Here is a 21992-nt window from a genome sequence, read left to right as displayed (position 1 = left end):
TAGGGTAAGGTTTAGGGATGGGGATAGGTTTACGTTTAGGTCTAGGGTTAAGTATAGCAAACAGTATGGTTTAGGGTACAGGTGAGTGTACGGAAAAGTGTTATGGTCAGGATACCTGTTAGGGCACGTGTAGTGTTAGTGTATGGGTTAGGATTAGGGTATGGGTTAGGGTAATGTATAGGGTTGGCGTTAGGGTTAAGTTTAAGGCTAAGGTTAGGGTTAGCGAACAGGTAAGTTTTATGGTAAATGAGTGTATGGAAACGTGTTAGTTTCACTGTATGCGTGAGGCTATTGAATAATTTTGGTGTACGGGTTAAGAGTAGTGTACGGTTTAGGGTATGGTGTAGGGTTGCTGTTAGCGTTATGTTTAGGGCTAGGGTTACGGTTAGCGAACCAGTAAGGTTTAGGGTACAGGTGAGGGTACGGAAAACTTTTAGGGTCAGGGTATGCGTTAGGACACCTGTTAGTGTTAGTGTATGTGTCAGGATTAGCATACAGTTTAGGGTAATGTTTGGGGTTGGGGTTAGGGTTAGGTTTAGGGCTAGGCTTAGGTTTAGCAAACAGGTAAGTTTTAGGGTACAGTTGAGGGTACGGAAAAGTGTTTGAGTCAGATTATGTTTTAGGAAACGTGTTAGCGTTAATGTATGGTTAGGATTAGGGTATGGGTTAGGGTAATGGTTAGGGTTGGCGTTAGGGTTAGGGATAAGCTTATGGAATGGTTAAGGCTTATGGTACATGTGAGTGTATGGAAACGTGTTAGTGTCAAAGTACGTGTGAGGACATGGGTTAGTGTTAGTGTATGGGTTAAAAATAGGGTACGTGTTAGAGTAAGGTGTAGGGTTGGTGTTAGGGTTAGGTTTAAGTCTACAGTTAGGGTTAGCTAACGATTAGGTTTAGCGTTCAGGTGAGGATAAGGAAAAGTGCTAGGGTCAGGGTACGTTTCAGTTCACTGGTTAGTGTTAGTGTACGGTTTAGGATTAGGGTATGGGTTAGGGTAAGATGTAGGGTTGGCGTTAAGTTTAGGTTTAGAGCTAGGGTTAGGGTTAGTGAACAGGTAAGTTTTATGGTAAATGAGTGTATGGAAACGTGTTAGTTTCACTGTATGCGTGAGGGTATTGAATAATTTTGGTGTACGGGTTAAGAGTAGTGTACGGTTTAGGGTATGGTGTAGGGTTGCTGTTAGCGTTATGTTTAGGGCTAGGGTTACGGTTAGCGAACCAGTAAGGTTTAGGGTACAGGTGAGGGTATGGAAAACTTTTAGGGTCAGGGTATGCGTTAGGACACCTGTTAGTGTTAGTGTACGTGTCAGGATTATCGTACAGTTTAGGGTAATGTTTGGGGTTGGGGTTAGGGTTAGGTTTAGGGCTAGGCTTAGGGTTAGCAAATGGGTAAGTTTTAGGGTACAGTTGAGGGTACGGAAAAGTGTTTGAGTCAGATTATGTTTTAGGAAAGGTGTTAGTCTTAATGTATGGTTAGGATTAGGGTATGGGTTAGGGTAATGGTTAGGGTTGGCGTTAGGGTTAGGGATAAGCTTATGGAATGGTTAAGGCTTATGGTACATGTGAGTGTATGGAAACGTGTTAGTGTCAAAGTACGTGTGAGGACATGGGTTAGTGTTAGTGTATGGGTTAAAAATAGGGTACGCGTTAGAGTAAGGTGTAGGGTTGGTGTTAGGGTTAGGTTTAAGTCTACAGTTAGGGTTAGCTAACGATTAGGTTTAGCGTACAGGTGAGGGTAAGGAAAAGTTTTAGGGTCAGGGTACGTTTCAGTGCACTGGTTAGTGTTAGTGTACGGTTTAGGATTAGGGTATGGGTTAGGGTAAGATGTAGGGTTGGCGTTAGGTTTAGGTTTAGAGCTAGGGTTAGGGTTAGTGAACGGGTAAGGTTTAGGTTACAGGGGAGGGTACAGAAATGTTTTGGGGTCAAAATATATTTGCGCGAAAGAGTTAGTGTTAGTGTACGGGATAAGATTCGTGTATGTGTTAGGGTAAGGTGTAGGGTTGGAGTTAGATTTAGCTTTAGGGCTAGGGTTAGGGTGAGCGAAATGTAAGGTTTAGGGTACAGGTGAGGGTACAGAAAAGTGTTACAGTCCGTGTACGTGTCAGAGCACGGATTAGTATTAGGGTACGTGTTAGGATTACAGTACGGATTAGGGTGAGGTGTAGGATTGGTGTTAGGGTTAGATATAGGGTTAGGGTTAGAGTTAGCGAATAGGTAATATTCAGGTTACAGGTAAGCATATGGAAACGAGTTAGGGTCAGGCTTGGTGTTAGGGCACAGGTTAGTGTTACTGTACGGATTAGGATTACGGTACGGGTTAGGATTTTGTTTAGGGTTGTGGATAGTGTTAGGCTTAGACCTAGGGTTAGTGTTAGCGAACAGGTAAGGTTTACGGTACAAAGCAGGGTACGGAAACGTGTTAGTGTGAAAGTACATGTGAAGGCATTGCTTAATTTTGGTGTACGGGTTAAGATTAGTGTATTGGTTAGTGTATGGTGTAAGGTTGGTGTGAGCATTATGTTTAGGGAAAGGGCTACGTTTAGCGAATGGTAAGATTTAGGGTACTGGAGAGGATACGGAAGAGTGTTAGTGTCAGGGTACGTGTTAGGGCATGGGTTAGTGTTAGTTTACGGGTTAGGATTAGGGAATGGGTTAGGGAAAGGTGTAGGGTTGGGGTTATGTTTAAGTGTAGGGTTGGGGTTAGGGTTAGCGAATAGGTAACATTTAGGGTACAGGGGAGCTTATGGAAATGAGTTAGTGTCAGGGTTCATGTTAGGGCACAGGTTAGTGTTAGTGTACGGATTAGGATTAGGGTACAGGTTAGGGTTAGGTGTAGGGTTAGGGTTAGAGTTAGGTTTAGACATAGGGTTAGGGTTAGCGAATGGTAAGATTTAGGGTACAGGAGTGGGTATGGAAAAGTGTTATGGTCAGGGTACGTGTTAGGGCATGGATTAGTGTTAGTGTATGGGTAAGGATTAGGGTATGTGTTAGGGAAATGGGTAGGGTTGGTGTTATGGTTAGGGTTAGGGCTAGGGTTAGAGTTAGAGAATGGGTAAGGTTTACAGTACACGGGAAGGTACGGAAACGTGTTAGGGTCAATGTACATGTGAAGGCATTGCTTAATTTTGGTGTACGGGTTAAGATTAGTGTATTGGTTAGTGTGTGGTGTAAGTTTGGTGTTAGCACTATGTTTAGGGAAAGGGCTACGTTTAGCGAATGGTAAGATTTAGGGTACTGGAGAGGATACGGAAGAGTGTTAGGGTCAGGTTACATGTTAGGGCATGGGTTAGTGTTAGTGTATGGGTTAGGATTATGGTATGGGTTAGGGAAAGGTGTAGGGTTGGGGTTATGTTTAGGTGTAGGTTGGGGTTAGGGTTAGCGAATAGGTAACATTTAGGGTACAGGTGAGCTTATGGAAAGGAGTTAGGGTGAGGGTTCATGTTAGGGCACAGGTTAGTGTTAGTGTACGGATTAGGATTAGGGTCCGGGTTAGGGTTAGGTGTAGGGTTGGGGTTAGGGTTAGGTTTAGAGATAGGGTTAGGGTTAGCGAATGGTAAGATTTAGGGTACAGGTGAGGGTAAGGAAAAGTGTTAGGGTCAGGGTACGTGTCAGGGCATGGCTTAGTATTAGTATACTGGTTAGGATTAGGGTACGGTTTGGGTAAGGTTTAGGGTTGGGGTTAGGGTTAGCTTTATGGCTAGGGTTAGGGTTAGCGAAATGTCAGGTTTAGGGTACAGGTGATGGTACAGAAAAGTGTTAGGGTTAGTGTATGTGTTAAGACATGTGTCAGTGCTAGTGTATGGCTTAGGATTAGCATACAGGTTAGGGTAAGGTGTACGGTTGAGGTTTGTTCTAGGTTTAGGGCTATGGTTAGGGTTAGCGAACGGTAAGCTGTAGGGTACAGGTGAGGTTACGGAAAAGTGTTAGGGTCAGCGTACGTGTTAGGGCAGGGTTTGGTGTGGGTTTACAGGTTAGGATTAGGGTACGGGTTAGGGTAATTGGTAGGGTTGGCGTTATGTTTAGTGTTAGGGGTAGGGTTAAGTTTAGTGAACGGGTAAGGTTTAGGTTACAGCTGAGCATACGGAAATGTTTTATTGTTAAAGTACGTGTGCGATATTGGGTTAGTGTTAGTGTACGGGTTAAGATTAGTGTACATGTTATGGTAAGGAGTAGGGTTGTAGTTAGGTTTAGGTTTGGGGCTAGGGTTATGGTTAACAAATGGTAAAGATTAGGGTTAGTGTTAGGGTTAGTGTTAGTGTTAGGGTTAGGGTACGTGTTAGGGCACGAGGTAGTGTTAGCGTATGGGTTATGATTAGGGTATTGGTTAGGGTAAAGTGTAGAATTGTGGTTAGGTTTAGGTTTAAGGCTAGTGTTAGGGTTAGCGAATAGGTAATATTAGGGTATAGTTGAGCATATGGAAACGATTTAGGGTGAGGGTCCATCTTAGGGCACAGGTTAGTGTTAGTTTAAGGATTAGGATTACGGTACATGTTAAGGTTAAGTGTAGGGATGGTGTTGGGTTTAGGGTTGGGTTTAGACCTAGGTTTAGGTTTAGTGAATGGTAAGGTTTAGGGTTCAGGTGTGGGTATGGAAAAGTGTTAGGGTCAGGGTAAGTGTTAAGGCACGGATTAGTGTTAGTGTACGGGTTAGGATTAGGGTACGGTTTAGGCTAATGGGTAGGGTTGGCATTATGTTTAGTGTGAGGGCTAGGGTTAGGGTTAGCGAACGAGTAAGGTTTAGGTTACAGGTGAGGGTACCGAAATGTTTTAGTGTCAAAGTAAGTGTGCGGGAATGGGTTAGTGTTAGTGTACGCATTAAGATTAGTGTACGTGTTAGGGTAAGGTGTAGGGTTGTAGTTAGATTTAGCTTTAGGGCTAGGGTTAGGGTTAGCGAATGGTAAGATTTAGGGTACAGGAGAGAGTAGGGTAAAGATTTAGGGGAAGGGTACGTGTCAGGGCATGGATTAGTGTTTGTGGACGGGTTAGGATTAGGGTACGGTTTAGGGTAAAGTGTTGGCTTGGTGTTAGGGCTTGGTTTAGGGGTATGTTTCGGGTTAGCGAACGGTAAAGTTTAGGGTACAGGTGAGGGTACAGAAAAGTGTTAGTGTCAGGATACGTTTCAGGGCATGGATTAGTATTAGTGTACTGGTTAGGATTACGGTATTGGTTTGGGTAATGGGTAGGGTTGGGTTTAGGGTTAGGTTCAGGGCTATGGTTAGGTTTAGCGAAATGTAAGGTTTAGGTTACAGGTGATGGTCCAGAAATGTATTAGGATCACGGTACATGTTAGGGCATGGATTAGTGTTAGTGTACTGGTTAGGATTGGGTATGCGTTAGGGTAATGTTTAGTGATGGGGTTGGTTTACGTTTATGTCTAGGGTTAAGGATAGCAGACGGTATGGTTTAGGGTACAGGTGAGTGTACGGAAAAGTGTTACGGTCAGGGTACCTGTTAGGGCACGTGTAGTGTTAGTGTATGTGTTAGGATTAGTGTACGCGTTCGCGAATGGTTTAGGGTTGGTGTTAGCGTTATGTTTAGGGCTAGGGTTACAGTTAACGAACCAGTAAGCTTTACAGTACAGATGAGGGTATGGAAAACTTTTAGGGTCAGGGTATGTGTTAGGACACCTGTTAATGTTAGTGTACATGTCAGGATTAGCGTACAGTTTAGGGTAAGGTGTGGGTTTGTGGTTAGGGTTAGGTTTAGGGCTAGGCTTAGGGTTAGCGAACGGGTAAGTTTTAGGGTACAGTTGAGGGTACGGAAAAGCGTTTGAGTCAGGTTATGTGTTAGGAAACGTGTTAGTGTTAATGTATGGTTAGGATTAGGGTATGGATCAGGGTAATGGTTAGGGTTGGCGTTAGGGTTAGGGATAGGCTTAGCGAACGGTTAAGGCTTATGGTACATGTGAGTGTATGGAAACGTGTTAGTGTCAAAGTACGTGTGAAGTCATGGGTTAGTGTTAGTGTAGGGGTTAAAAATAGGGTACAGGTTAGAGTAAGGTGTAGGGTTGGTGTTAGGGATAGGTTTAAGTCTAAAGTTAGGTTTAGCTAATGATTAGGTTTAGCGTACTGGTGAGGGTTTGGAAAAGTGTTCGGGTCAGGGTACGTTTCAGGGCACTGGTTAGTGTTAGTGTACGGTTTAGGATTAGGGTATGGGTTAGGGTAAGATGTAGGGTTGTTGTTAGGTTTAGGTTTAGAGCTAGGGTTAGGGTTAGCGAACGGGTAAGGTTTAGGTTACAGGGGATGGTATGGAAATGTTTTAGGGTCAAAATACATTTGCAGGAATGGGTTAGTGTTAGTGTATGTTTTAAGATTAGTGTACGTTTTAGCGTAAGGTGTAGGGTTGGATTTAGATTTAGCTTTAGGGCTAGGGTAAGGGTTAGCGAAATGTAAGGTTTCTGGTACAAGTGAGGGTACAGAAAAGTGTTACGGTCCGTGTACATGTCAGGGCATGGATTAGTATTAGAGTATGGGTTAGGAGTACAGTGTGGATTAGGGTAAGGTGTAGGATTGGGGTTAGGTTTAGGTTTAGGGTTAGGGTTAGGGTTAGCGAATAGGTAATATTTAGGGTACAGGTAAGCATAGGGAAAAAAGTTAGGGTCAGGCTTGGTGTTAGGGCACACGTTAGTGTTATTGTACAGATTAGGATTAGGGTACGGGTTAGGATTTTGTGTAGGGTTGTGTATAGTGTTAGGCTTAGTCCTAGGGTTAGTGTTTGCGAACAGGTAAGGTTTACGGTACACAGGAGGGTACGGAAATATGTTAGTGTCAAAGTACATGTGCGGGCATCACTTAATTTTGGTGTACGGGTTAAGATTAGTGTATGGGTTTGGGTATGGTGTAAGGTTGGTGTTACCGTTATGTTTAGGGAAAGGCTAGGTTTAGCAAACGGTAAGATGTAGGGTACTGGAGAGGATACGGAAAAGTGTTAGGGTCAGTGTACTTTTAGGGCACGGTTTAGTGTTAGTGTACGGGTTAGGATTAAGGAATGGGTTAGGGAAAGGTGTAGGGATGGGGTTATGTTTAGGTGTAGGGTTGGGGTTAGGGTTAGCGAATAGGTAACATTTAGGGTACAGGGGAGCTTATGGAAATGAGTTAGTGTCAGGGTTCATGTTAGGGCACAGGTTAGTGTTAGTGTACGGATTAGGATTAGGGTACGGTTTAGGGTTAGGTGTATGGTTAGGATTAGGGTTAGGTTTAGACATAGGGTTAGGGTTAGCGAATGGTACGATTTAGGGTAGAGGAGTGGGTATGGAAAAGTGTTATGGTCAGGGTACATGTTAGGGCATGGATTAGTGTTAGTGTACGGGTAAGGATTAGGGTATGTGTTAGGGAAATGGGTACGGTTGGTGTTATGGTTAGGGTTAGGGCTAGGGTTAGAGTTAGAGAATGGGTAAGGTTTACAGTACTCGGGAGGGTATGGAAACGTGTTAGTGTCAAAGTACATGTGAGGGCATGGTTTAATTTTTTTGTACGGGTTAAGTTTAGTGTACGGGTTAGGGTATGCTGTAGGGTTGGTGTTAGTGTTATGTATAGGGCTAGGTTTAGGGTTAGGGAATGGTATAATTTAGGGTACAGGAGAGGATACGGAAAAGTGTTAGGGTCAGGGTACGTGTTAGGGCTTGGGTTAGTGTTAGTGTATGGATTGGGATTAGGGTACGGGTTAGGGTAAGGTGTACAGTTGGGGTTAGGGTTAGGGCAAGGGTTAGGGCTAGGGTTAGGGTTAGCGAATGGGTAAGGTTTAGGGTACAGGTGAGGGAACGGAAAAGTGTTAGGGTCAGGGTACGTGTCAGGGCATCGCTAAGTATTAGTATACTGGTTAGGATTAGGGTACGGTTTGGGTAAGGTTTAGGGTTGGGGTTAGGGTTAGCTTTATGACTAGGGTTAGGGTTAGCAAAATGTCAGGTTTAGGGTACAGGTGATGGTAGAGAAAAGTGTTAGGGTTAGTGTATGTGTTAAGACACGTGTCAGTGTTAGTGTATGGCTTAGGATGAGCATACGGGTTAGGGTAAGGTGTACGGTTGGGGTTTGGTCTAGGTTTAGGGCTTGGGGTAGGGTTAGCGAACGGTAAGGTGTAGGGTACAGTTGACGTTACGGAAAAGTGTTAGGGTCAGGGTAAGTGTTAGGGCAGGGGTTCGTGTGGGTTTACAGGTTAGGATTAGGGTATGGGTTAGGATAATTGGTAGGTTTGCATTATGGTTAGTGTTAGGGGTATGGTTATGTTTAGTGAACGGTTAAGGATTAGGTTACAGCTGAGTGTACGGGAATGTTTTATTGTCAAAGTACGTGTGCGGTATTGGGTTAGTGTTAGTGTACGGGTTAAGATTAGTGTACGTGTTAGGTTAAGGAGTACGGTTGTAGTTAGGTTTAGGTGTGGGGCTAGGGTTATGGTTAACAAATGGTGAAGTTTAGGGTTAGTGTTAGGGTTAGTGTTAGGGTTAGGGGTAGGGGTAGGGTTAGGGTAGGTGTTAGGGCACGAGTTAATGTTAGTGTATGGGTTATGATTAGTGTATGGGTTAGGGTAAGGTGTAGATTTGGGGTTAGGTTTAGGTTTAAGGCTTGTGTTAGTGTTAGCGAATAGGTAACATTAGAGTACAGGTGAGCGTATGGAGACGATTTAGGGTGAGGGTTCGTGTTAGGGCACAGGTTAGTGTTTGTTTAAGGATTAGGATTAGGGTACATGTTAAGGTTTGGTGTAGGGATGGGGTTGGGTTTAGGGTTGGGTTTAGACCTAGGTTTAGGGTTAGTGAATGGTAAGGTTTAGGTTTCAGGTGTGGGTATGGAAGTGTTAGGTTCAGGGTAAGTGTTAAGGCACGGATTAGTGTTAGTGTACGGGTTAGGATTAGGGTACGGGTTAGGCTATTGGGTAGGGTTGGCGTTATGTTTAGTGTTAGGGCTAGGGTTAGGGTTAGCGAATGAGTAAGGTTTAGGTTACAGGTGAGGGTACGGAAAGGTTTTAATGTCAAAGTAAGTGTGCGGGAATGGTTTAGTGTTAGTGTACACATTAAGATTAGTGTACGTGTTAGGGTAAGGTGTAGGGTTGGAGTTAGATTTAGCTTTAGGGCTAGGGTTAGAGTTAGCGAACGGTAAGATATAGGGTACAGGAGAGAGTAGGGTAAAGAGTTAGGGGCAGGGCACGTGTCAGGGCATGGATTAGTGTTTGCGGACGGGTTAGGATTAGTGTACGGTTTAGGGTAAGGTGTTGTGTTGGTGTCATGGCTTCGTCTAGTGGTGTGTTTTGGGTTTGCGAACGGTAAAGTTTACGGTACAGGTGAGGGTAGAGAAAAGTGTTAGTGTCAGGATACGTTTCAGGGCAAGGATTAGTATTAGTGTACTGGTTAGGATCACGGTATGGGTTAGGGTAATGAGTAAGGTTGTGTTTAACGTTAGGTTGAGGGCTATGGTTAGGGTTAGCGAAATGTAAGGTTTAGGTTACAGGTGATGGTCCAGAAATGTGTTAGGATCTAGGTACATGTTAGGGCACGGATTAGTGTTAGTGTACTGGTTAGGATTGGGTACGCATTAGGGTAAGGTTTAGGGATGGGGATAGGTTTACGTTTAGGTCTAGGGTTAAGGATAGCAAACAGTATGGTTTAGGGTACAGGTGAGTGTACGGAAAAGTGTTATGGTCAGGATACCTGTTAGGGCACGTGTAGTGTTAGTGTATGGGTTAGGATTAGGGTATGGGTTAGGGTAAGATGTAGGGTTGGCGTTAAGTTTAGGTTTAGAGCTAGGGTTAGGGTTAGTGAACAGGTAAGTTTTATGGTAAATGAGTGTATGGAAACGTGTTAGTTTCACTGTATGCGTGAGGGTATTGAATAATTTTGGTGTACGGGTTAAGAGTAGTGTACGGTTTAGGGTATGGTGTAGGGTTGCTGTTAGCGTTATGTTTAGGGCTAGGGTTACGGTTAGCGAACCAGTAAGGTTTAGGGTACAGGTGAGGGTATGGAAAACTTTTAGGGTCAGGGTATGCGTTAGGACACCTGTTAGTGTTAGTGTACGTGTCAGGATTATCGTACAGTTTAGGGTAATGTTTGGGGTTGGGGTTAGGGTTAGGTTTAGGGCTAGGCTTAGGGTTAGCAAACGGGTAAGTTTTAGGGTACAGTTGAGGGTACGGAAAAGTGTTTGAGTCAGATTATGTTTTAGGAAACGTGTTAGTCTTAATGTATGGTTAGGATTAGGGTATGGGTTAGGGTAATGGTTAGGGTTGGCGTTAGGGTTAGGGATAAGCTTATGGAATGGTTAAGGCTTATGGTACATGTGAGTGTATGGAAACGTGTTAGTGTCAAAGTACGTGTGAGGACATGGGTTAGTGTTAGTGTATGGGTTAAAAATAGGGTACGCGTTAGAGTAAGGTGTAGGGTTGGTGTTAGGGTTAGGTTTAAGTCTACAGTTAGGGTTAGCTAACGATTAGGTTTAGCGTACAGGTGAGGGTAAGGAAAAGTTTTAGGGTCAGGGTACGTTTCAGTGCACTGGTTAGTGTTAGTGTACGGTTTAGGATTAGGGTATGGGTTAGGGTAAGATGTAGGGTTGGCGTTAGGTTTAGGTTTAGAGCTAGGGTTAGGGTTAGTGAACGGGTAAGGTTTAGGTTACAGGGGAGGGTACAGAAATGTTTTGGGGTCAAAATATATTTGCGCGAAAGAGTTAGTGTTAGTGTACGGGATAAGATTCGTGTATGTGTTAGGGTAAGGTGTAGGGTTGGAGTTAGATTTAGCTTTAGGGCTAGGGTTAGGGTGAGCGAAATGTAAGGTTTAGGGTACAGGTGAGGGTACAGAAAAGTGTTACAGTCCGTGTACGTGTCAGAGCACGGATTAGTATTAGGGTACGTGTTAGGATTACAGTACGGATTAGGGTGAGGTGTAGGATTGGTGTTAGGGTTAGATATAGGGTTAGGGTTAGAGTTAGCGAATAGGTAATATTCAGGTTAGAGGTAAGCATATGGAAACGAGTTAGGGTCAGGCTTGGTGTTAGGGCACAGGTTAGTGTTACTGTACGGATTAGGATTACGGTACGGGTTAGGATTTTGTGTAGGGTTGTCGATAGTGTTAGGCTTAGACCTAGGGTTAGTGTTAGCGAACAGGTAAGGTTTACGGTACAAAGCAGGGTACGGAAACGTGTTAGTGTGAAAGTACATGTGAAGGCATTGCTTAATTTTGGTGTACGGGTTAAGATTAGTGTATTGGTTAGTGTATGGTGTAAGGTTGGTGTGAGCATTATGTTTAGGGAAAGGGCTACGTTTAGCGAATGGTAAGATTTAGGGTACTGGAGAGGATACGGAAGAGTGTTAGTGTCAGGGTACGTGTTAGGGCATGGGTTAGTGTTAGTTTACGGGTTAGGATTAGGGAATGGGTTAGGGAAAGGTGTAGGGTTGGGGTTATGTTTAAGTGTAGGGTTGGGGTTAGGGTTAGCGAATAGGTAACATTTAGGGTACAGGGGAGCTTATGGAAATGAGTTAGTGTCAGGGTTCATGTTAGGGCACAGGTTAGTGTTAGTGTACGGATTAGGATTAGGGTACAGGTTAGGGTTAGGTGTAGGGTTAGGGTTAGAGTTAGGTTTAGACATAGGGTTAGGGTTAGCGAATGGTAAGATTTAGGGTACAGGAGTGGGTATGGAAAAGTGTTATGGTCAGGGTACGTGTTAGGGCATGGATTAGTGTTAGTGTATGGGTAAGGATTAGGGTATGTGTTAGGGAAATGGGTAGGGTTGGTGTTATGGTTAGGGTTAGGGCTAGGGTTAGAGTTAGAGAATGGGTAAGGTTTACAGTACACGGGAGGGTACGGAAACGTGTTAGCGTCAATGTACATGTGAAGGCATTGCTTAATTTTGGTGTACGGGTTAAGATTAGTGTATTGGTTAGTGTGTGGTGTAAGTTTGGTGTTAGCACTATGTTTAGGGAAAGGGCTACGTTTAGCGAATGGTAAGATTTAGGGTACTGGAGAGGATACGGAAGAGTGTTAGGGTCAGGTTACATGTTAGGGCATGGGTTAGTGTTAGTGTATGGGTTAGGATTATGGTATGGGTTAGGGAAAGGTGTAGGGTTGGGGTTATGTTTAGGTGTAGGTTGGGGTTAGGGTTAGCGAATAGGTAACATTTAGGGTACAGGTGAGCTTATGGAAAGGAGTTAGGGTGAGGGTTCATGTTAGGGCACAGGTTAGTGTTAGTGTACGGATTAGGATTAGGGTCCGGGTTAGGGTTAGGTGTAGGGTTGGGGTTAGGGTTAGGTTTAGAGATAGGGTTAGGGTTAGCGAATGGTAAGATTTAGGGTACAGGTGAGGGTAAGGAAAAGTGTTAGGGTCAGGGTACGTGTCAGGGCATGGCTTAGTATTAGTATACTGGTTAGGATTAGGGTACGGTTTGGGTAAGGTTTAGGGTTGGGGTTAGGGTTAGCTTTATGGCTAGGGTTAGGGTTAGCGAAATGTCAGGTTTAGGGTACAGGTGATGGTACAGAAAAGTGTTAGGGTTAGTGTATGTGTTAAGACATGTGTCAGTGCTAGTGTATGGCTTAGGATTAGCATACAGGTTAGGGTAAGGTGTACGGTTGAGGTTTGTTCTAGGTTTAGGGCTATGGTTAGGGTTAGCGAACGGTAAGCTGTAGGGTACAGGTGAGGTTACGGAAAAGTGTTAGGGTCAGCGTACGTGTTAGGGCAGGGATTGGTGTGGGTTTACAGGTTAGGATTAGGGTACGGGTTAGGGTAATTGGTAGGGTTGGCGTTATGTTTAGTGTTAGGGGTAGGGTTAAGTTTAGTGAACGGGTAAGGTTTAGGTTACAGCTGAGCATACGGAAATGTTTTATTGTTAAAGTACGTGTGCGATATTGGGTTAGTGTTAGTGTACGGGTTAAGATTAGTGTACATGTTATGGTAAGGAGTAGGGTTGTAGTTAGGTTTAGGTTTGGGGCTAGGGTTATGGTTAACAAATGGTAAAGATTAGGGTTAGTGTTAGGGTTAGTGTTAGTGTTAGGGTTAGGGGTAGGGTTAGGGTACGTGTTAGGGCACGAGGTAGTGTTAGCGTATGGGTTATGATTAGGGTATTGGTTAGGGTTAGGTGTAGAGTTGTGGTTAGGTTTAGGTTTAAGGCTAGTGTTAGGGTTAGCGAATAGGTAATATTAGGGTATAGTTGAGCATATGGAAACGATTTAGGGTGAGGGTCCATCTTAGGGCACAGGTTAGTGTTAGTTTAAGGATTAGGATTACGGTACATGTTAAGGTTAAGTGTAGGGATGGTGTTGGGTTTAGGGTTGGGTTTAGACCTAGGTTTAGGTTTAGTGAATGGTAAGGTTTAGGGTTCAGGTGTGGGTATGGAAAAGTGTTAGGGTCAGGGTAAGTGTTAAGGCACGGATTAGTGTTAGTGTACGGGTTAGGATTAGGGTACGGTTTAGGCTAATGGGTAGGGTTGGCATTATGTTTAGTGTGAGGGCTAGGGTTAGGGTTAGCGAACGAGTAAGGTTTAGGTTACAGGTGAGGGTACCGAAATGTTTTAGTGTCAAAGTAAGTGTGCGGGAATGGGTTAGTGTTAGTGTACGCATTAAGATTAGTGTACGTGTTAGGGTAAGGTGTAGGGTTGTAGTTAGATTTAGCTTTAGGGCTAGGGTTAGGGTTAGCGAATGGTAAGATTTAGGGTACAGGAGAGAGTAGGGTAAAGATTTAGGGGAAGGGTACGTGTCAGGGCATGGATTAGTGTTTGTGGACGGGTTAGGATTAGGGTACGGTTTAGGTTAAAGTGTTGGCTTGGTGTTAGGGCTTGGTTTAGGGGTATGTTTCGGGTTAGCGAACGGTAAAGTTTAGGGTACAGGTGAGGGTACAGAAAAGTGTTAGTGTCAGGATACGTTTCAGGGCATGGATTAGTATTAGTGTACTGGTTAGGATTACGGTATTGGTTTGGGTAATGGGTAGGGTTGGGTTTAGGGTTAGGTTCAGGGCTATGGTTAGGTTTAGCGAAATGTAAGGTTTAGGTTACAGGTGATGGTCCAGAAATGTATTAGGATCACGGTACATGTTAGGGCATGGATTAGTGTTAGTGTACTGGTTAGGATTGGGTATGCGTTAGGGTAATGTTTAGTGATGGGGTTGGTTTACGTTTATGTCTAGGGTTAAGGATAGCAGACGGTATGGTTTAGGGTACAGGTGAGTGTACGGAAAAGTGTTACGGTCAGGGTACCTGTTAGGGCACGTGTAGTGTTAGTGTATGTGTTAGGATTAGTGTACGCGTTCGCGAATGGTTTAGGGTTGGTGTTAGCGTTATGTTTAGGGCTAGGGTTACAGTTAACGAACCAGTAAGCTTTACAGTACAGATGAGGGTATGGAAAACTTTTAGGGTCAGGGTATGTGTTAGGACACCTGTTAATGTTAGTGTACATGTCAGGATTAGCGTACAGTTTAGGGTAAGGTGTGGGTTTGTGGTTAGGGTTAGGTTTAGGGCTAGGCTTAGGGTTAGCGAACGGGTAAGTTTTAGGGTACAGTTGAGGGTACGGAAAAGCGTTTGAGTCAGGTTATGTGTTAGGAAACGTGTTAGTGTTAATGTATGGTTAGGATTAGGGTATGGATCAGGGTAATGGTTAGGGTTGGCGTTAGGGTTAGGGATAGGCTTAGCGAACGGTTAAGGCTTATGGTACATGTGAGTGTATGGAAACGTGTTAGTGTCAAAGTACGTGTGAAGTCATGGGTTAGTGTTAGTGTAGGGGTTAAAAATAGGGTACAGGTTAGAGTAAGGTGTAGGGTTGGTGTTAGGGATAGGTTTAAGTCTAAAGTTAGGTTTAGCTAATGATTAGGTTTAGCGTACTGGTGAGGGTTTGGAAAAGTGTTCGGGTCAGGGTACGTTTCAGGGCACTGGTTAGTGTTAGTGTACGGTTTAGGATTAGGGTATGGGTTAGGGTAAGATGTAGGGTTGTTGTTAGGTTTAGGTTTAGAGCTAGGGTTAGGGTTAGCGAACGGGTAAGGTTTAGGTTACAGGGGATGGTATGGAAATGTTTTAGGGTCAAAATACATTTGCAGGAATGGGTTAGTGTTAGTGTATGTTTTAAGATTAGTGTACGTTTTAGCGTAAGGTGTAGGGTTGGATTTAGATTTAGCTTTAGGACTAGGGTAAGGGTTAGCGAAATGTAAGGTTTCTGGTACAAGTGAGGGTACAGAAAAGTGTTACGGTCCGTGTACGTGTCAGGGCATGGATTAGTATTAGAGTATGGGTTAGGAGTACAGTGTGGATTAGGGTAAGGTGTAGGATTGGGGTTAGGTTTAGGTTTAGGGTTAGGGTTAGGGTTAGCGAATAGGTAATATTTAGGGTACAGGTAAGCATATGGAAAAAAGTTAGGGTCAGGCTTGGTGTTAGGGCACACGTTAGTGTTATTGTACAGATTAGGATTAGGGTACGGGTTAGGATTTTGTGTAGGGTTGTGTATAGTGTTAGGCTTAGTCCTAGGGTTAGTGTTTGCGAACAGGTAAGGTTTACGGTACACAGGAGGGTACGGAAATATGTTAGTGTCAAAGTACATGTGCGGGCATCACTTAATTTTTGTGTACGGGTTAAGATTAGTGTATGGGTTTGGGTATGGTGTAAGGTTGGTGTTACCGTTATGTTTAGGGAAAGGCTAGGTTTAGCAAACGGTAAGATGTAGGGTACTGGAGAGGATACGGAAAAGTGTTAGGGTCAGTGTACTTTTAGGGCACGGTTTAGTGTTAGTGTACGGGTTAGGATTAAGGAATGGGTTAGGGAAAGGTGTAGGGATGGGGTTATGTTTAGGTGTAGGGTTGGGGTTAGGGTTAGCGAATAGGTAACATTTAGGGTACAGGGGAGCTTATGGAAATGAGTTAGTGTCAGGGTTCATGTTAGGGCACAGGTTAGTGTTAGTGTACGGATTAGGATTAGGGTACGGTTTAGGGTTAGGTGTATGGTTAGGATTAGGGTTAGGTTTAGACATAGGGTTAGGGTTAGCGAATGGTACGATTTAGGGTAGAGGAGTGGGTATGGAAAAGTGTTATGGTCAGGGTACATGTTAGGGCATGGATTAGTGTTAGTGTACGGGTAAGGATTAGGGTATGTGTTAGGGAAATGGGTACGGTTGGTGTTATGGTTAGGGTTAGGGCTAGGGTTAGAGTTAGAGAATGGGTAAGGTTTACAGTACTCGGGAGGGTATGGAAACGTGTTAGTGTCAAAGTACATGTGAGGGCATGGTTTAATTTTTTTGTACGGGTTAAGTTTAGTGTACGGGTTAGGGTATGCTGTAGGGTTGGTGTTAGTGTTATGTATAGGGCTAGGTTTAGAGTTAGGGAATGGTATAATTTAGGGTACAGGAGAGGATACGGAAAAGTGTTAGGGTCAGGGTACGTGTTAGGGCTTGGGTTAGTGTTAGTGTATGGATTGGGATTAGGGTACGGGTTATGGTAAGGTGTACAGTTGGGGTTAGGGTTAGGGCAAGGGTTAGGGCTAGAGTTAGGGTTAGCAAATGGGTAAGGTTTAGGGTACAGGTGAGGGAACGGAAAAGTGTTAGGGTCAGGGTACGTGTCAGGGCATCGCTAAGTATTAGTATACTGGTTAGGATTGGGGTACGGTTTGGGTAAGGTTTAGGGTTGGGGTTAGGGTTAGCTTTATGACTAGGGTTAGGGTTAGCAAAATGTCAGGTTTAGGGTACAGGTGATGGTAGAGAAAAGTGTTAGGGTTAGTGTATGTGTTAAGACACGTGTCAGTGTTAGTGTATGGCTTAGGATGAGCATACGGGTTAGGGTAAGGTGTACGGTTGGGGTTTGGTCTAGGTTTAGGGCTTGGGGTAGGGTTAGTGAACGGTAAGGTGTAGGGTACAGTTGACGTTACGGAAAAGTTTTAGGGTCAGGGTAAGTGTTAGGGCAGGGGTTCGTGTGGGTTTACAGGTTAGGATTAGGGTATGGGTTAGGATAATTGGTAGGTTTGCATTATGGTTAGTGTTAGGGGTATGGTTATGTTTAGTGAACGGTTAAGGATTAGGTTACAGCTGAGTGTACGGGAATGTTTTATTGTCAAAGTACGTGTGCGGTATTGGGTTAGTGTTAGTGTATGGGTTAAGATTAGTGTACGTGTTAGGTTAAGGAGTACGGTTGTAGTTAGGTTTAGGTGTGGGGCTAGGGTTATGGTTAACAAATGGTGAAGTTTAGGGTTAGTGTTAGGGTTAGTGTTAGGGTTAGGGGTAGGGGTAGGGTTAGGGTATGTGTTAGGGCACGAGTTAGTGTTAGTGTATGGGTTATGATTAGTGTATGGGTTAGGGTAAGGTGTAGATTTGGGGTTAGGTTTAGGTTTAAGGCTTGTGTTAGTGTTAGCGAATAGGTAACATTAGAGTACAGGTGAGCGTATGGAGACGATATAGGGTGAGGGTTCATGTTAGGGCACAGGTTAGTGTTTGTTTAAGGATTAGGATTAGGGTACATGTTAAGGTTAGGTGTAGGCATGGGGTTGGGTTTAGGGTTGGGTTTAGACCTAGGTTTAGGGTTAGTGAATGGTAAGGTTTAGGTTTCAGGTGTGGGTATGGAAGTGTTAGGGTCAGGGTAAGTGTTAAGGCACGGATTAGTGTTAGTGTACGGGTTAGGATTAGGGTACGGGTTAGGCTATTGGGTAGGGTTGGCGTTATGTTTAGTGTTAGGGCTAGGGTTAGGGTTAGCGAATGAGTAAGGTTTAGGTTACAGGTGAGGGTACGGAAATGTTTTAGTGTCAAAGTAAGTGTGCGGGAATGGTTTAGTGTTAGTGTACGCATTAAGATTAGTGTACGTGTTAGGGTAAGGTGTAGGGTTGGAGTTAGATTTAGCTTTAGGGCTAGGGTTAGAGTTAGCGAACGGTAAGATATAGGGTACAGGAGAGAGTAGGGTAAAGAGTTAGGGGCAGGGCACGTGTCAGGGCATGGATTAGTGTTTGCGGACGGGTTAGGATTAGTGTACGGTTTAGGGTAAGGTGTTGTGTTGGTGTCATGGCTTCGTCTAGTGGTGTGTTTTGGGTTTGCGAACGGTAAAGTTTACGGTACAGGTGAAGGTAGAGAAAAGTGTTAGTGTCAGGATACGTTTCAGGGCAAGGATTAGTATTAGTGTACTGGTTAGGATCACGGTATGGGTTAGGGTAATGAGTAAGGTTGGGTTTAACATTAGGTTTAGGGCTATGGTTAGGGTTAGCGAAATGTAAGGTTTAGGTTACAGGTGATGGTCCAGAAATGTGTTAGGATCTAGGTACATGTTAGGGCACGGATTAGTGTTAGTGTACTGGTTAGGATTGGGTACGCATTAGGGTAAGGTTTAGGGATGGGGATAGGTTTACGTTTAGGTCTAGGGTTAAGGATAGCAAACAGTATGGTTTAGGGTACAGGTGAGTGTACGGAAAAGTGTTATGGTCAGGATACCTGTTAGGGCACGTGTAGTGTTAGTGTATGGGTTAGGATTAGGGTATGGGTTAGGGTAATGTATAGGGTTGGCGTTAGGGTTAAGTTTAAGGCTAAGGTTAGGGTTAGCGAACAGGTAAGTTTTATGGTAAATGAGTGTATGGAAACGTGTTAGTTTCACTGTATGCGTGAGGCTATTGAATAATTTTGGTGTACGGGTTAAGAGTAGTGTACGGTTTAGGGTATGGTGTAGGGTTGCTGTTAGCGTTATGTTTAGGGCTAGGGTTACGGTTAGCGAACCAGTAAGGTTTAGGGTACAGGTGAGGGTACGGAAAACTTTTAGGGTCAGGGTATGCATTAGGACACCTGTTAGTGTTAGTGTATGTGTCAGGATTAGCATACAGTTTAGGGTAATGTTTGAGGTTGGGGTTAGGGTTAGGTTTAGGGCTAGGCTTAGCTTTAGCAAACAGGTAAGTTTTAGGGTACAGTTGAGGGTACGGAAAAGTGTTTGAGTCAGATTATGTTTTAGGAAAAGTGTTAGCGTTAATGTATGGTTAGGATTAGGGTATGGGTTAGGGTAATGGTTAGGGTTGGCGTTAGGGTTAGGGATAAGCTTATGGAATGGTTAAGGCTTATGGTACATGTGAGTGTATGGAAACGTGTTAGTGTCAAAGTACGTGTGAGGACATGGGTTAGTGTTAGTGTATGGGTTAAAAATAGGGTACGCGTTAGAGTAAGGTGTAGGGTTGGTGTTAGGGTTAGGTTTAAGTCTACAGTTAGGGTTAGCTAATGATTAGGTTTAGCGTTCAGGTGAGGATAAGGAAAAGTGTTAGGGTCAGGGTACGTTTCAGTGCACTGGTTAGTGTTAGTGTACGGTTTAGGATTAGGGTATGGGTTAGGGTAAGATGTGGGGTTGGCGTTAAGTTTAGGTTTAGAGCTAGGGTTAGGGTTAGTGGACGGGTAAGGTTTAGGTTACAGGGGAGTGTACGGAAATGTTTTGGGGTCAAAATATATTTGCGCGAAAGAGTTAGTGTTAGTGTACGGGATAAGATTCGTGTATGTGTTAGGGTAAGTTTTAGGGTTGGAGTTAGATTTAGCTTTAGGGCTAGGGTTAGGGTGAGCGAAATGTAAGGTTTACGGTACAGGTGAGGGTACAGAAAAGTGTTACGGTCCTGTTCGTGTCAGAGCATGGATTAGTATTAGGGTACGTGTTAGGATTACAGTACGGATTAGGGTGAGGTGTAGGATTGGTGTTAGGGTTAGATATAGGGTTAGGGTTAGAGTTAGCAAATAGGTAATATTCAGGGTACAGGTAAGCATATGGAAACGAGTTAGGGTCAGGCTTGGTGTTAGGGCACATGTTAGTGTTATTGTACGGATTAGGATTACGGTACGGGTTAGGATTTTGTGTAGGGTTGTGGATAGTGTTAGGCTTAGACCTAGGGTTAGTGTTAGCGAACAGGTAAAGTTTATGGTACACAGGAGGGTACGGAAACGTGTTAGTGTGAAAGTACATGTGAAGGCATTGCTTAATTTTAGTGTACGGGTTAAGATTAGTGTATTGATTAGTGTATGGTGTAAGGTTGGTGTGAGCATTATGTTTAGGGAAAGGGCTACGTTTAGCGAATGGTAAGATTTAGGGTACTGGAGAGGATACGGAAGAGTGTTAGTGTCAGGGTAAGTGTTAGGGCAAGGGTTAGTGTTAGTGTACAGGTTAGGATTAGGGAATGGGTTAGGGAAAGGTGTAGGGTTGGGGTTATGTTTAGGTGTAGGGTTGGGGTTAGGGTTAGCGAATAGGTAACATTTAGGGTACAAGGGAGCTTATGGAAATGAGTTAGTGTCAGGGTTCATGTTAGGGCACAGGTTAGTGTTAGTGTACGGATTAGGATTAGGGTACAGGTTAGGGTTAGGTGTAGGGTTAGGGTTAGGGTTAGGTTTAGACATAGGGTTAGGGTTAGCGAATGGTAAGATTTAGGGTAAAGGAGTGGGTATGGAAAAGTGTTATGGTCAGGGTACGTGTTAGGGCATGGATTAGTGTTAGTGTACGGGTAAGGATTAGGGTATGTGTTTGGGAAATGGGTAGGGTTGGTGTTATGGTTAGGGTTAGGGTTAGGGTTAGAGTTAGAGTTAGAGAATGGGTAAGGTTTACAGTACACCGGAGGGTACGGAAACGTGTTAGTGTCAAAGTACATGTGAAGGCATTGCTTAATTTTGGTGTACGGGTTAAGATTAGTGTATTGGTTAGTGTATGGTGTAAGTTTGGTGTTAGCATTATCTTTAGGGAAAGGGCTACGTTTAGCGAATGGTAAGATTTAGGGTACTGGAGAGGATACGGAAGAGTGTTTGGGTCAGGTTACGTGTTAGGGCATAGGCTAGTGTTAGTGTATGGGTTAGGATTACGGTATGGGTTAGGGAAAGGTGTAGGGTTGGGGTTATGTTTAGGTGTAGGTTGGGGTTAGGGTTAGCGAATAGGTAATATTTAGGGTACAGGTGAGCTTATGGAAAGGAGTTAGGGTGAGGGTTCATGTTAGGGCACAGGTTAGTGTTAGTGTACGGATTAGGATTAGGGTCCGGGTTAGGGTTAGGTGTAGGGTTGGGGTTAGGGTTAGGTTTAGACATATGGTTAGGGTTAGCGAATGGTAAGATTTAGGGTACAGGTGAGGGTAAGGAAAAGTGTTAGTTTCAGGGTACGTGTCAGGGCATGGCTTAGTATTAGTATACTGGTTAGGATTAGGGTACGGTTTGGGTAAGGTTTAGGGTTGGGGTTAGGGTTAGCTTTATGGCTAGGGTTAGGGTTAGCGAAATGTTAGGTTTAGGGTACAGGTGATGGCACAGAAAAGTGTTAGGGTTAGTGTATGTGTTAAGACATGTGTCAGTGCTAGTGTATGGCTTAGGATTAGCATACGGGTTAGGGTAAGGTGTACGGTTGAGGTTTGTTCTAGGTTTAGGGCTATGGTTAGGGTTAGCGAACGGTAAGCTGTAGGGTACAGGTGAGGTTACAGAAAAGTGTTAGGGTCAGGGTACATGTTAGGGCAGGGATTGATGTGGTTTTACAGGTTAGGATTAGGGTACGGGTTAGGGTAATTGGTAGGGTTGGCGTTATGGTTAGTGCTAGGGGTCGGGTTAAGTTTAGTGAATGGGTAAGTTTTAGGTTACAGCTGAGCGTTCGGAAATGTTTTATTGTTAAAGTACGTGTGCGGTATTGGGTTAGTGTTAGTGTACGGGTTAAGATTAGTGTACATGTTATGGTAAGGAGTAGGGTTGTAGTTAGGTTTAGGTTTGGGGCTAGGGTTATGGTTAACAAATGGTAAAGATTAGGGTTAGTGTTAGGGTTAGTGTTAGTGTTAGTGTTAGGGTTAGGGGTAGGGTTAGGGTACGTTTTAGGGCACGAGGTAGTGTTAGCGTATGGGTTATGATTAGGGTATTGGTTAGGGTATGGTGTAGAATTGTGGTTAGGTTTAGGTTTAAGGCTAGTGTTAGGGTTAGCGAATAGGTAATATTAGAGTATAGTTGAGCGTATGGAAACGATTTAGGGTGAGGGTTCATCTTAGGGCACAGGTTAGTGTTAGTTTAAGGATTAGGATTAGGGTACATGTTAAGGTTAAGTGTAGGGATGGTGTTGGGTTTAGGGTTGGGTTTAGACCTAGGTTTAGGTTTAGTGAATGGTAAG

Source organism: Mesoplodon densirostris, chromosome 20 (genome assembly GCF_025265405.1).
Source record: "Mesoplodon densirostris isolate mMesDen1 chromosome 20, mMesDen1 primary haplotype, whole genome shotgun sequence".
NCBI lineage: Eukaryota > Metazoa > Chordata > Mammalia > Artiodactyla > Ziphiidae > Mesoplodon > Mesoplodon densirostris.
Note: the sequence above shows the minus strand (reverse complement) of the source record.